We start from the raw sequence: 14,579 nt of genomic DNA, 5'->3' as shown, positions 1-14,579 counted from the left end.
ATACCTGTATTGAAAACTATGACAAAGTATATCAGCTTAAAATTTTCAGTTGGAAAGTGTGCTTTCATAAAAAATGAAATTTTCTTCAGGAACTTGTTTGAGAAATTTTCATTTATAAAAACAAATCCAAATAGCACATGCTGAAACTGTCAAAACATTTTGTTACAACTTCTAGCAACTTGATTTTTCTTTTTATTTGTTTGAAAATATATTGGTTTGGGATGTATCTTACATCACAAATTGTTATCTATTTTAGCATAGCATTTTTATCCAGATCCAGGAAACACATCCAGATCCAGATTCTGACACTCATGGTTTCCTTATTGAACATTTTTATTTTGGATTGAAAAAAATTATTGAAATTCTGGAGTCTTCTGCAGAGCCACATTTCTTGCTCTTCCTAACAGATCCAGGGAGTTAGCTTTTAAAAAATAAATAGTTGCCTGTCATTGTGGTTTATAGTCAACTGTATGATCTCTTAAACAACATGATCATATACAATTCAGGACACTATGGATGGGACATGTGTTGTTGAACTTACGCAAATATCCTGTATGTTGATTTTCTGACCCTTGACTAAGTAGCCCTTGCAAGTGAAGCACCTGAGGAGTCCAACTAGTCATGAAAGCATTCATGGCAGTGAAAGCCTCTGAACTGCAATACTATCCAGGTTGCACAGGTTTCTTCTGTGCAGAGGTCTTTAAAAGCTCCTCCTCTCCCCGTTAGCTGCACAGAAACATGAACACTTATTTCACACAGGCTGCTTCATTCCATACATAAAAGTAAATGGACGTTAGATGCCTAGATTAGATGGTCTGGATCCTGTTACACCTTTAATACTTCCATATGACTTGTAGCTACAAACCTACCCTTTTTCTACAGCTTGTGGTTTTATGTCACTAATGTAGAAAAGAGGTGATGTAGAGTATAAAAGTTAACAAGTTGCTATTTCTTTAGCTTCTGTTACACAGTCAGATTCGTGGTTTTGGGAAGTGACTTCTTGTTTTACAGTACAGTATGTAAAAGTAATGAAAACCATACTTTCTTGCGTAATCCCCCCCTTCCCTCCCTCCCCACTCCCAGCACTAGGGAAGGGCACGACAAGATGACTATATCTCCTAGTGCTGTTCTTTAGACAGGCAAACTATTAAAAAGGTATAACTCATCTTTGTCTGAATGAATTTTGTAATAGGTCTCTGAAATGAGAGCAAAAACTGTTTTCCTAATGGGATTGCATAAATAATGGCACTGCAGGTGGGCTAACACACATGCAGAATATAACTAGCGCTAAAACTGTGTAAAGTAGTGTGGAGGCTGACTGCTACTTCTTGTACTCATTCACAAGATGGATCGGTGAATTAAAATCTCATTACCTGTGTTACATTATGTAGCCTTGTTATGTGTAATTATCAAAGTCAATTTGCTGCTATAACTTGATGACCAAACCTAAGGAGAACGTCTTCAAAATAGATGTACGTGTTAACAGCATCACAAGATTCCAGATTATGAACCATGTGCAATTTACCGGTGTTGTCATGTTATTGTTTTTAAATGTTTGTCCTTCATTCTGCTGGTATGCAGCCATAAGTCAAAACTTGCCTTCACAGAATTAAAGGCAAAGCAGGAGATGAATCTTCTTATTTTTATGTTAAGTCAAATTCTTGTTTAAGGCACTTAGAGTCAAAAAAAAAGAATGGGAAGCAGAAGTTAAATTTGAAATCTGATTTTCATTTCAACTAACTCTGAGGGCCCTTATGACTACCAGGAGGAAGTACACTGTCCTTCATAAAACTGATGCTTTAGCCTTTTCTTTAAACTCTGGGACATCTACATTGGTGTGAGAATAGTGTTGGGTCTGAATTCAGAACAAGGCTAGAGACACGACTGCTTTTTCAACATCATCACTGGTTTCTGAATGCGAGGTTCAGAGAATGAAATGCATTATTATAATCAGAATTGCATGAGTTGAGGAGAATGACTTATCCTAACTCAAATCCTTCAGAATAATAACCTTTAGTTACTTCCCCTTTAATCTATAAAATGTAATATTGCCAGAACTATTACAACAAATGGTAGAAACCTTACAAAGCACATCCCCATACATTTGTCATAAAGGTGGTTTTTTTGTCTTTTTTTTTTTGAATCAGCAAGAAACTATTAAAGTATAGGGAAATTCTTATGTTCGTGTGCAAATCTGTCACCTACGGATGCTCAGGAATGAAAATACAAAACGAACACTCATTTCTAACAGGCGACTTGGTTGCTCTTGAAAGGTCACAGCTGTTGCTGTCTCGGCAGCTGGAGGGACTGGTGGGCAGGTGAAGCAGACTGCAATCCAGGTGGGCCACTGAGTCTGCAGTCTGCTGCCACTGCAAAACACCCTCTCAGCCCAAAGCTGACTGGGAACAACCGGTTTGGATATAATGGTACCCAGTCTGCTTTTAGAGAAGTCATGCTGTCAGTATTGCATTCATTACTTTTTAAAGGGCTTTGTGAAATTTTGACTATGAAAGGTACTTAATGTGTAAAAAGTTCCCATTTATTTTTTTCTCGTAGACCTTCATTAGGAATCACTGAAGCATAGAGAAGGAGAGCAGGACTAGGACTGACACTGATAGCTATCTCTGCTAAAAGTTAGTGGAGATAATTATCTTGTTTTTGTCAGTCTAGTTTGTAGTTTAATTTGCAGCACAGAAGCTGAAGACAAATTTGTGGGCTACAGTAGTTATTTCAGTATTAAATTCTGCAACCTTTATTCTGAGTGAAGAATACTTTACTCTTCAGAGATAGCTCCACAGATTTCATTAGGGTTACTGGGTTTTGCTCACCAACCTAACAAAATTTGTGGTGAAAGTGGAAAATCATGATGGATTTTCTCAGGAAGAGGGCTCTTGTGGAATAGATATTTGTACTATTGGGCTGTGTGTGAGCACGCTTTTTGTTCTCCTGTTTCCCATCCAGTGGTATGACAGATGGGTGCAGTCTCGTAGACAATGATGTTCCTAAAATTTCTTGGAGAAGACAAAAGAGAGAACGTAAACTTGCTGTTTCCTGTGAGGGATGGGGGAAGAAGACTCCACATCCCATTGGCAAGAGGCAACTGGCCAACCTGTGCACATAGGCATGGTGGCCACCACACTTGCAGCTGCAAACACACTGAAACACTAGCTGTCCCTTGCTGAGTGCGAATTTCACAAAATTTTTATATAGAGAGGTGAGATTATTGTGGCATGAACGGAAAATATGTGTAGGGGAGAAAGGACACAAATCTGTAAGCAAACAGTCCTCCAACTCCAGTCCTTATTCACCACACTCCTTTGGTGGTGGGGGAGCAGACTTTGTTATTTCTATTCAGGATGTACAATGATAGCTAAGATGACTTTGTACAAGGCAGAGTATCCCAAGTGCTCATATAATCCATATCAAAATATGAAAATACTAAACCTGAGCACTGTGGCCTACCTTTTGTACCTCTGCCTGACACCTTCCTTCTACTGTTCTTCTGAACACTAGTCAATCTCTGCATTTGCTTCAAAGATCAGTATAATTTTGAAAATGATTTTTTATCAGTTAATTTATTTTAGAAAATTATTCCAACTTTTGATTTAAAATGGGAACAAGGTAAGTATATATGTCACTATGTAGTCACCAACTGTGTCTTGCTGTGCTAGAAACAAAACTTTCCACTCACAAACAGAATTAAGTCTAGATAAAAGCACAAACCCGGTGCACAGAGCCCACTGAAATCACATGTGTAATGCAGAAAGGGGACTAGTGATTCTGCAACTGCAACTTGAATTATTAGACTCAAATTATTAATTCTTAAAGTATTTTATGATCTTTGTGACAGTAGCACAAAATTGTCATTTCAACTTATACCTGTAATTAAACTGTTTATGGACATATTGACATAACATATTATTATTATCTACAGTATCCAGTTAAAATTAGTATTACTTTATTTTAGTCATTTAGCACATACATGCTGTACTTTTGCAGAGGAGAAAAATGTGGACTGTTTTGCAATGAATTTATTAACAATGATTGCAAGAATAGCTGTACTAATATTGAATTACAACACTTATATTTTACATCATTAACCAGTCTTTTCTACTGTAAAATTGAGGTAGAAGAATAATGTGATGCAATTTTGGCAATATCCTTTTATTGTAACCAGACTACCTACTACTGCATTGTTTATGAAGTGATGAGCCTTGCACTGAATGGAAATTTACATATAATAAAACATCTTGGAAACTGTTTCTTGCATAGTGAGAACAAAGTGGTAGAGGAATAAAAGAAAAAGCTTCTGCTAATGTTTCTCCTGGACACTGTTGTTGCAGGAGTGTACCCTCATTTCTTTCACTGGAATTAATGATTTATCTCAGACTGAATGAGTTGAAAACTAGACCTTTTGTTTCCTATGATGTAAATGCATTATCTTAAATTAGACATTATATTGCACTTTGCTCGATTGAAATGGCGAAAGAAACACTGAACAACCGTGTTTTGTAGCTCATGTGCCTTATAATATAAATGAATGTGGAGTGTATTGCAATACAAAATTACCTTGCAGAATAATTGGCTTTACTGGTGCATTATTTACAATTCAGGTTTGTCAAACAGCTGGCACCAGACTTGTCCCTAAGGGCTCGGCAGTCATTTGCTATGAGGTATGTAGAGAGGGACCTCACATTCCTCCCAAGGCATTGAGTTTGTAGGCATTTCCTCTGGTAGTGAAGTGATTGGCCAAGGATTAAACAAAAATTCTGCCCTACTTTCATATTTGTAAATAGATAAATGCAATATCAGTTTACATATCTGTATATGTAACCCTGCACAGGGTTTAGGGTCAGAGCTGCCCTTGATGAACAGGATCTTCACCCCAGAGGAAGTGCAATTGCATGGACTTAGCAATTTAAATGCTGTCAGGAAGCTGAACATCTCCCTGCAATAGCCCAGCAGTTCGACCTGTTGAGCACATCTGATGGTCAATGAGTTTTAAGAGATGGTCTCTTTTGTCATTTTACCCCATGTGATCCACTTCTTCTCTGAAGTTCTAGTTTGTCCTAGATATTTCAGTTTTTATCTTGAATACTTCTGTCACCTTGCACTTAGTTTTCAGATTACAAAGCCTTAGAGATATTCGTAGGGTGAACGGTAAATACATGTATAATATTGAAGATAAATTAGATTGTATCTGAAAGGCACTTTTGTAAGACATAATTTCAGTGTTCATGCCATTAGACTTCTCTGATGTAAATTGAGTGTGACTCATAAATTAACATGGGTTCCCCAAAACAGTTTTGTAAAAACAATATGCCTATTGCATTCCACCAGTCCTTCTATAATAAAAGGTGAAACAGATTTGATTGTTTAAAATAAACAATGAAATGGAGATGTCAGTTCCATTACTGTCCGCATCTCTATCTGATATAAGGATACACACTAAATTCTGACTGAATAGCTGCTGTTAATCTACCAGCTAAAAGTCAAAGCTTAAATGGTGACATTCAGTTTGGAATATTCCACTGCAGAGCTATCCTCCGAAGCTGTTATCTGATTTGTCACCCAGCTTTTCCATTGTTGTGGTTTAACCCCAGCCAGCAACTAAGCACCACGTAGCCACTTCCTCACTCCCCCCCGGGAGCACAAATCCAAAACATAGCCCCACACTAGCTACTATAAAGAAAATTAACTCGATCCCAGCCAAAACCAGCACATTATCTACCCTTTATTCCATTTATGTCATACTCACGTCCCACACTATCCAATACGTTCTCATTACCCACCATCACCTTTCCTAGCCTTTGATACAACACTAAAAGAATTGTTGTCTTTTGACCACCCCTGTGAAATGTCTGTAAAATGTCCATAAATGTCCACAAAATGTCCACTGAGTTCATTTAGTCCATGTCTGCGGGCTCCATCTCTTATGGTGGTCACTCAGGACAGGAGAGGTGGTGTGTCGCGTGGAGTTATGGGGCACCAAAGCCAGCTCAGGTCGGGTCACTGCTGCACTTGCACTGCTTCTTCTAAGGCTTGTCCTCTATTGGTTTGGGTGGTTCCGGCAATAGTAATTCCCATAACATTCAACTCAAATCCTGGGTTACAACAATTTAAAGGTATTTCCTTTATCCTCCACCCTGGTCCCTTTGGACCAGACCTTAGGGTTTAACATTGCAAAGAACTCCTCCCCTTGTCCCTGGTCTGGCTTGGAATTATCTATAGACTGCAGTCCCTTAGGGGAGTACCTGCTCCAAGTGCAGTCTTATCTGCGAGCCACAGTCTCTCCAGGGGTACACCTGCTGCGGCATAGACTTATCCACAGCCACAGTCACTTTGAGGTGCCGCTGTTCCAGTGTGGCCTTCTCCATGGGCCTCAATGCCTTCAGAGATAGACCTGCTCCAGTGTGGCCTTACCCACGGCCACAGTCCCTTCAGAAGTAAACCTGCTCCAACTTGGCCTTACCCATGGCTGCAGTCCCTCCAGGGTTGTACCTGCTCTGTCGTGGGCTTACCCATGGCCACAGGCTTTGAGGTGCTCCAGCATGGACTTATCCACAGCCACAGATGCTTCGAGGTGTACCTTCTCCAGCGTGGACTTGTCCTTGGGCCACAATCCCTTCAGAGGTATACCTGCTGTGGCACAGACATAACCACGACCGCAGATGGTTTGAGATGTACCTGCTCTGGTGTGGCCTTAAGCACAGTCACAGACACTTTGGGGTGTCCTGCTCCCTCATGGGCTCATCCACAGGTCACGGACCCTTCAACTCGAGTTCACACTGGAGTTCCAGCCTGTCCAGTCCAGCAGCACAGAAACAGCAGCCATGCCCTGGCCATCTGCCAGCCCAGGCGCATGGCCATTGCTGTTACCAACATGTTCCCGGGCACAGCAGAGTCAGATGACCAGCAGTGCAGCAGCACGGCAAGCAGCCAAAGCAAAAAGCAGCCACTAACGAGCACTGGACTCTCATATACAGCAAGGCAAGCAAGCCTGTGGCAAGCACAGGAGCCTGCTGATGAACAGCTAAACAGCAATAACAGCTATAAATTTGATCTAGCACATTGCAATCAAACCTGTCGTTATCTCAAACCCTTCGAGCCCCACACTGGGTGCAAAAAAGGACTGTTGTGGTTTGACCTCAGCCAGCAACTAAGCCCCCCCCAGCCGCTCGCTCGCTCCCCCCCGGTGGGATGGGGGAGAAAATCAGAAGAATAAAATTGAGAAAACTCATGGGTTGAGATAAAGACAGTTTAATAGGGAAAGCAAAAGCTGCACACACAAGCGAAGCAAAACAAGGAATTCCTTCACTGCCTCCCATGTGCAGGCAGGTGTTCAGCCATCTCCAGGACAGCAGGGCTCCATCACATGTAACGGTGACTTGGGAAGACAAACGCCATCACTCCAAACGTCCCCCCCTTCCTTCTTCTTCCCCCAGCTCTATATGCAGAGCATGACACCATATGGTGTGGGATATCCCTTTGGTCAGTTGGGGTCAGCTGGCCCAGCCATGTCCCCTCCCAGCTCCTTGTGCACCTGGCAGAGCATGGGAAGCTGAAAAGTTCTTGATTTCGTATAAGCACTACTTAGCAACAACTAAAACATCTCTGTATTATCAACTCTGTTTCCAGCACAAATCCAAAACACAGCCCCATACTGGCTACTATAAAGTAAATTAACTCTATCCCAGCCAAAACCAACAAACCATCCAGTGCTCTGACTGATCACTTGTCTCCAAAAGATGCTTTATAAAGCACCATCATTTAGATTCCTTGTGCTCACATATTTTATCACTGTATGAATGTGTATGTATAAAAATATTGCACAGAACCCTCAAATCAATCAGCATTTTGAAAATTATTAATTCAGAGAGTTCCTAGTTCTTATAGTTCAGCAGCTAAATCTCTAATATGAATACCAAATAACAACAAATAAGGGACTGCTGTGCCTGCAGATGTGGTTGACTGAAAGCTTAACCACGTTTTATAATAATTAAGATTAGACTTTATGCCATATAGTTTCATATCTCTTTTGTGCTTGTCTAGAGCATAGTATTGTTCTGATGACACTGATATTATTCTTTGCTTACATGCACAGCATGACTCAAAGCATATACGAAGAGAGTGAACTAGTATCTTATTTACATTCCTATTAACTGGAGTTTGGTTTTCTGAACATAAAAGTTTCAAGCAATCTGGCTTTATTCTTTCATTCTATGTTAGTAACCATTGAAATATAGTCTTAAAAATCTTCAAACTGAATGAAGCACTGCTACATGTCTCATTTTCTTTTGGTGTTCATTTGTAAGGATGGTGATGAGTCAATTTGATGTCGACAGTGGAAAAGCCCTGCTGAGATTTGTATCAGTGGAATTCCTCACAGGGTTTCTGCTATGTGCCCTTGCCAAAATAATAACTGCAGCTGACTCCCAAATGTGCTCATCCAGAGTGAACTCGCAGATTTTCAACAGTGCATGCAAAATTTAATTTTCTTGTCCCAAAGGTAGGACTCTGGTCCGGGTGGGGCCAAGTTACTGCTGTATGGGAAAGGAGAGGAAAATTAGTGTTGGAATGGAAAGAGGAGCCAGAGCCCCTGGCAAGCTGGGGCTGTCTGTTTATTGTTATTCCAGCAGAGCAGCAGCACAAACTAATATGTTGTTGTTAATAATAATAATAATAATAATAATAATAATAATAATAATAACAACAACAATAATGTAATGTCTCCTGTTTCCATGGACTGAGTGTGTTGTAGATGTTGAGGAGCTGTGCTGGCAGGACCCACCTCCAGAGAGCACCATGAACTGATCATCATTGTATCGCCCAACCCTAGGGTGTGGACGAGTAGGACTGGACATATGCTGCATCCCTGAGAAGGAGAGACGATATTTCCTGGGTCTGTTACAAGACCTAGAGTAAATTTTCAACTCTGAATTTTTAGGTGTGTATGACCTGATTTGATTTAACATCTAGTCCCACAAGAAAAACAGGCAAAAAGAAGCCAAAGAGATAATGAGTATAACTCTATTAAGGAAGAAAATACCCCACCACTACCAAAAAAAAAAAAAAAAAAAGCCCGAAGTCCTGGCTAAAACCTGATTCATATATTGCAGAGTAATTTATACATTAAGCCCTGACTGACTCTCTCTCTCTGTGTGTATGCATGTGTGTGGGCAGGCAGCTCTGTTACTAGGACTGTTTTCAGTGCTGACAATAGAATTAAATTTTCTTAACTGGCCCTTCTCAATGGTGGGAAACTAAACAATTCCATGTTAGATATCTTGTGTGTTCTTCATTAACCATCTGAAAAAACAGCCAAACTTGTTCTGCAGAAAATTTAGTCCTAGAAAATAGGATGAGGAAAAATCTTGCAGTAGCAGAACTGCATGATAATCTCTTATTACAGCGGCTGATTTTGCTTGTTATTATGGAGGAAAAAGAAATATGCCAATCTGTACAAATTGATATGGTATTCAGTTACAGACCCGTTCAGTAATTTTTTTCAGTTTTCTTCACTAGCTACCTCTTTCTTGTTTTCTGGGTTGGGTTTTTTTTTTTTTTTTTTTGCTTCTGTTTTAGTTTGTTTGGGTGTTTTTGTATTTATGTCATATAGGAGCAGAAATGAGATATTAGTCCCACAGATGGCAGCTTTTTGCTCAGCACTATCTTTTAAAAATTACACACAGTAACTTAAGTCAAACAGAACACTGTAGTCCAAACTCCAAAAGGTGCCAAAATATAAGAAAATTAATAACTGAAGCCAGGCTTTTGTTGTTTTTAATTAAATAGTGAAAGATGAAAATCAAGATACACTTATTTTAAATAAATCTTATTACTTTGGGAAAGAAGACATTACCAGCTCATACAAATGTTTTCCTTATTGTCATATAGGTATTTGGGGGGAGGGGATAAGAAGGAGAAGAGAATGAGCTTTCATAATGGCAATGTCTCTATTTTGATGTAGATTTTTTGCCTGGCTGGAATTAGAATAGCCAGCAGAAAAATATTTTGTTCAATGATCTGTACTAACTGCATTTTTTTGCTGAAATTGCCCTCCTGGCATTTTACTTTGTTTCAATAATCAGCTCAGAAGAACGCAAAGCCAGAGGGAAACTTTAACAATGGAATGAATATTGAAGGCTGATCGCAAAGCAATCATTAGCCTTGATGACATTACTGCAGGATGCTGACTTGCCATCATCAGAGACTTGAGCTTGCAGTAAATATGAATCTGGATTTATTCTTAGGAGGAAATAAAAACACTTTAATTTTAAAAGCCTGAAATTTTCCTCACAGCATGCTGAGCAGAACACCTGTTTCTGTATTGTAAGTAAGTCAGAGAAATATCCAAAAAAGGAGGGTGCACCCATATATCATTTCAGTTATTCCATATACCAGAGAAATGATGCGGGGCCATTCTTAGGTTTTGCTTTTTTGAGCTAAAGACAATTAATCCACTTTCCCAGAAACACAGTCAAAAAACGTTATCAGATCAAAATAAATTCTAAAAAAAATTGCATGGGCCTCAGTTGAAGAAAGCATCTCCTTTCAAATAATCTTTTATTTACAGCTTAGAATTAAATTCCAATTAAATGATATTTTACAATAAAACAAACAAAACCACTATATGGCACTGAACAATTTTATATTACTTAGGAGGCAAGGGCCAGCTAAACCACAAACATGGTAGGTAAACCACAAAAGAAAAGATAAATGTCAAATAGTACCTTCAGTAATGAATGGTATGTGGCACATTTGATATTTTTTCCTGCTTTAGCATGTAAGAATAAGACATTTATAAGATCTTTAGACCTGTAGGTGGTTAGCACATACTAGGAGTCATAGGCTTTGATGTTTTTATTGCTTGGCTTTTGTCCCATTACAGGAGCTTTAAAAGAGACTAATATAACCTTAAAAGAGTCACCTTCAAGGATGACAGGTAGAAACATTAACTTTCCTGGAAAACAACCTGTTTTGTTTCTTTTTTTTCCCCTCCAAGTATGACATGTTGATGGAGAAAAAAGAAGCATTTATCATTCTTAAAAGAACATTCTGTTTGATGGGGGGTGAATGTCTTGGCAGAGTACCTGGGACTCAGCTCTGGATCAGCAAGGAAAGTTTCTTGTTTTTATTGGTAGGCGGGTGGAGTATGAGGCCTTTTAACTACAGCAAACGATGCATAAAATAAAATTGCTTCAGCACAACCAGAAATTGCAATGATGTTCCTAAAGTAGATTAAAGCCCTTTGCAGTGTCCCCATGTAGTCTAGTGACTGCACCTGGAAAGGTTATTCGTGTGGGAAGGTGAACTTTGGAGAAGGACTCATATTAGATGCCACATACTCCAGATCCCAAGACTGGTTTAGACGGATCCTGTTTTTTTTTCCACAGTTATAGTGTAAAACATTCATCTTATAAATGTGCTTAGTTACGGGACAGAGCTTCAGTGTGGAAATCCACTACAGTATCTCCTCTTGTCCCCCTTGCAATGTTTTATGTTTATAGATGTATTAGTTTGTAATTTCATACCACTTTCACACACATAACTGACATGCTACTCTTATCCCTCCCACTCCCTAAACTTTAATCTGGATTTATTTTAAAAACAGGTCCATCACTAAATGCCATTATGATCACCAAAAAAGTTGACATATGGTGGTGCCCTGAAGGTTCAGGCCAGGAGAGCAAGAATCCATGTTGGTCCAGTATGAGTATGTGGCAAAGAAGAAAGTTTATCCTGGACTTTTGAGCCTCAGAAATGACTAACTAGGGACGTATAGTGTTATGTTTAATATCATAACTGGGAAAGCTCATAGTCTTGATGGAAGCACACAAAAGAGCTATAAAAACCAGTAGTTTGGTTACTTATGTCTTTTTATGCATAGCTGGCACAGGACCCATACCATAATTGTGGTGTCAATACGCAAGACCTCACTCCAATTTGCTGGTGACTGTGCGAAATTAATTGAGTTGTTCTGTGTTACTGCCTGATATGAGTTTGGCTGCACCTGTTTCAGACTTGAGACTCTCTGGCATCCAGATCCTTCATAAATGTCCCTGTGGTAATCATCTGCTTTGGGCAACCATCCATGAGCTATGGGTATGAAGTAACTTTCAGCATTTTGGGCCGGATTGCTTCTGCTCTTATGCATGCTGTGCACAAAAAGGGAAAGAATAGAAAATCCCCCATTTTTCTCTTATCTCAGTGAAGGCTAATGTGTCCTTATCCCTTTCATATAACTCAAGTGCTGTTGAAAACAATTACAGAAGAAGCCACGGGAATTGCTATGGAATGAGGCAAACTTTTTCTTAAAGCTAAAGGCAAAATTTAGGGTTTGATATATTCTGCCAAATCAGTTTACAGATAGTAACTCCGCCCTTTCGAAACAAAAAAAAGACAGGGAGAGAGGAAGTTGCCCTGTAAGTGGAGGATGAAGAGAAGGAAAAAGCTGGCTGGGAGGTGAGGACTGGAGCTGTTACACCTGGGTGACTGAAACTTTTAAGCCATCCTACACATCTGACTTGGCACAAACCTTTCCAGCAGGCCTGTAAATGGCAGCCTCCTAATTGATCAGGCTCAACTCTGCAAAGATCGCTGACCTATAAAAGAACACGGACAGGTCAACAGACTCGTAAGTACATAATTTTTATGTGAGGTTTGTTTTAGAAATATGGGCAGCAAGGATTCAGTGAGGAGAAAAAGAAAGAGCTTTTAGCTGCTTTGAGTTTCTGGGAGAGGAGGGTAAAGTAGGAAAAACTTGGGTGTAGAAGTGTGTATGAGAAAAATAGTCAGTTCTCAAGCTTGGTTCCTGTTTGACAGCACAGGGAGAGTTAAGGCCATCTCTTATTCCATCAAACCTTTCATCAAGGCAACTGGCCAAATCAAAAATGCATTAGTAGGGTAAGGAAAGAATGGGTAGTTTGCTATGCTGTACACCCATTTACAATCCGGTCTTCAGATTCCCTTGCTTTTTCTTTATTTTCATTATGAATATCTGAACTGGTCTCCAAGCCTTTGTTAGACATTTGAAGGATGATAAATGAGATTAAATAACTCTTTATCTCTCCTTGAAAATACTAAAGGATGAACAAATCACATAGTCGACACAAACTTGCCCATAATTGGGGAAAAAAATGAGATTTAAAATATCATTTTCTGGCAGTAATACAATGAAAACAAATGATTATTTTATACTCTACAAAGAAGGAAATGAAGAAGAACCAATGAGAATCAAGAAGGAAAGCATTTTATGTGTATATATGTGTGTGTGTGTCTGGTCAGAAATGTTGTTTCTATATGTCTCCCTCCGACATCAGCTACCAACATGAAGGACTGCTAGTTCTTTTGGACTTAAAGGATGCTTTGTTCACACATTCAATAAGAAGAAACTAAAATATTGCAACTGAAAAGCAGATGATATTTTTTTGTGGTTATTTTTGCTTTTAGTCTACTGTTAAAGACCACTCACTGGCTTGATGCAGGCAGAATTCTCACCATTTAGCAAGATGGGGAACAATGAGTTTGTAAGTCAATTAAAAAAGTTTCAGTCTTGGTTTTGCAACAGTAACCAAGAATCAATACCAAAGAACTAAATATCTGGTATGAAATTTTACTTTAAGTATTTGCAAGATTGTCTCAAGCTCTTTGCTCTAGCAAATGGGCTTTATCGTATAGTTGAGGCATAATCAGCTGAATTTATTGTAACAACTTTACACTGATGCTTACCATTTCTCACTTCAAGGGGCTATTTCTGTAAGAAAAGCATTAAGAAGCAGTGAAGAATATTCTATTCTGTGTGACTCTTACTTGGGTCTCATGACTACCTCTTACTGACACCAGAATTATTTGGCACCTAGTCATGACACTGTGAGTATATTATTTTCCTTGAAATTCTGACCTTCCTGTCATCACTCAAGCAGTACTCACCCCATGTCATGCAGAAATCTGAGAATAAATACAAGTCTATAGAGTATATATGTCCCATATCTTGTTAATTCAAGTGTAGGCAGATATTCAAGCAGTTCTTATTTTATCCAAGTCAATTCATACAAACTGCAGTTATTTCAGTGCATCCTCAACAGCTGCTTTTACACATAATGATTATTATAATAATTGCATGCACAGGGTATGCAGTACTACAGTATTCACACAGCATATTTCAAAGCATTATATGACTTTGTATTCCAATATAGAATGCAGAACTAGGGAAATGAGGTATTAAATCTTTAATCAAAAATAGGAATCTTGCTTGATGGCATTCAATTCAAAACTTAAATACAAACCATAGCGTTTCACAAACAAGGTATTTTATCAAGTATGATCATGTTTAGAGTAATTATGCTAAATACTGTAATTGCCTTTATAGCTTTCTAAATCTTTTAATTTTCTTCAAAATTCTATTTTAAGTAAGATATAATTCTTTTATTTTGTTTTTGCTAAGCCTGTTAATGGTTTATACATGTGGAAATATTCAGGACAATGAAACTACATAGACTTTCGCTAAGCATAGCATAAGCTTCTTTGGAAACAGTCTAAGTAGCCACAGTTAGCTGTTTGTACAGTACTTCTTACTT

The sequence above is a fragment of the Mycteria americana genome, chromosome Z (assembly GCF_035582795.1).
Source record: "Mycteria americana isolate JAX WOST 10 ecotype Jacksonville Zoo and Gardens chromosome Z, USCA_MyAme_1.0, whole genome shotgun sequence".
In the NCBI taxonomy this organism is placed as follows: Eukaryota; Metazoa; Chordata; class Aves; order Ciconiiformes; family Ciconiidae; genus Mycteria; species Mycteria americana.
Note: the sequence above shows the minus strand (reverse complement) of the source record.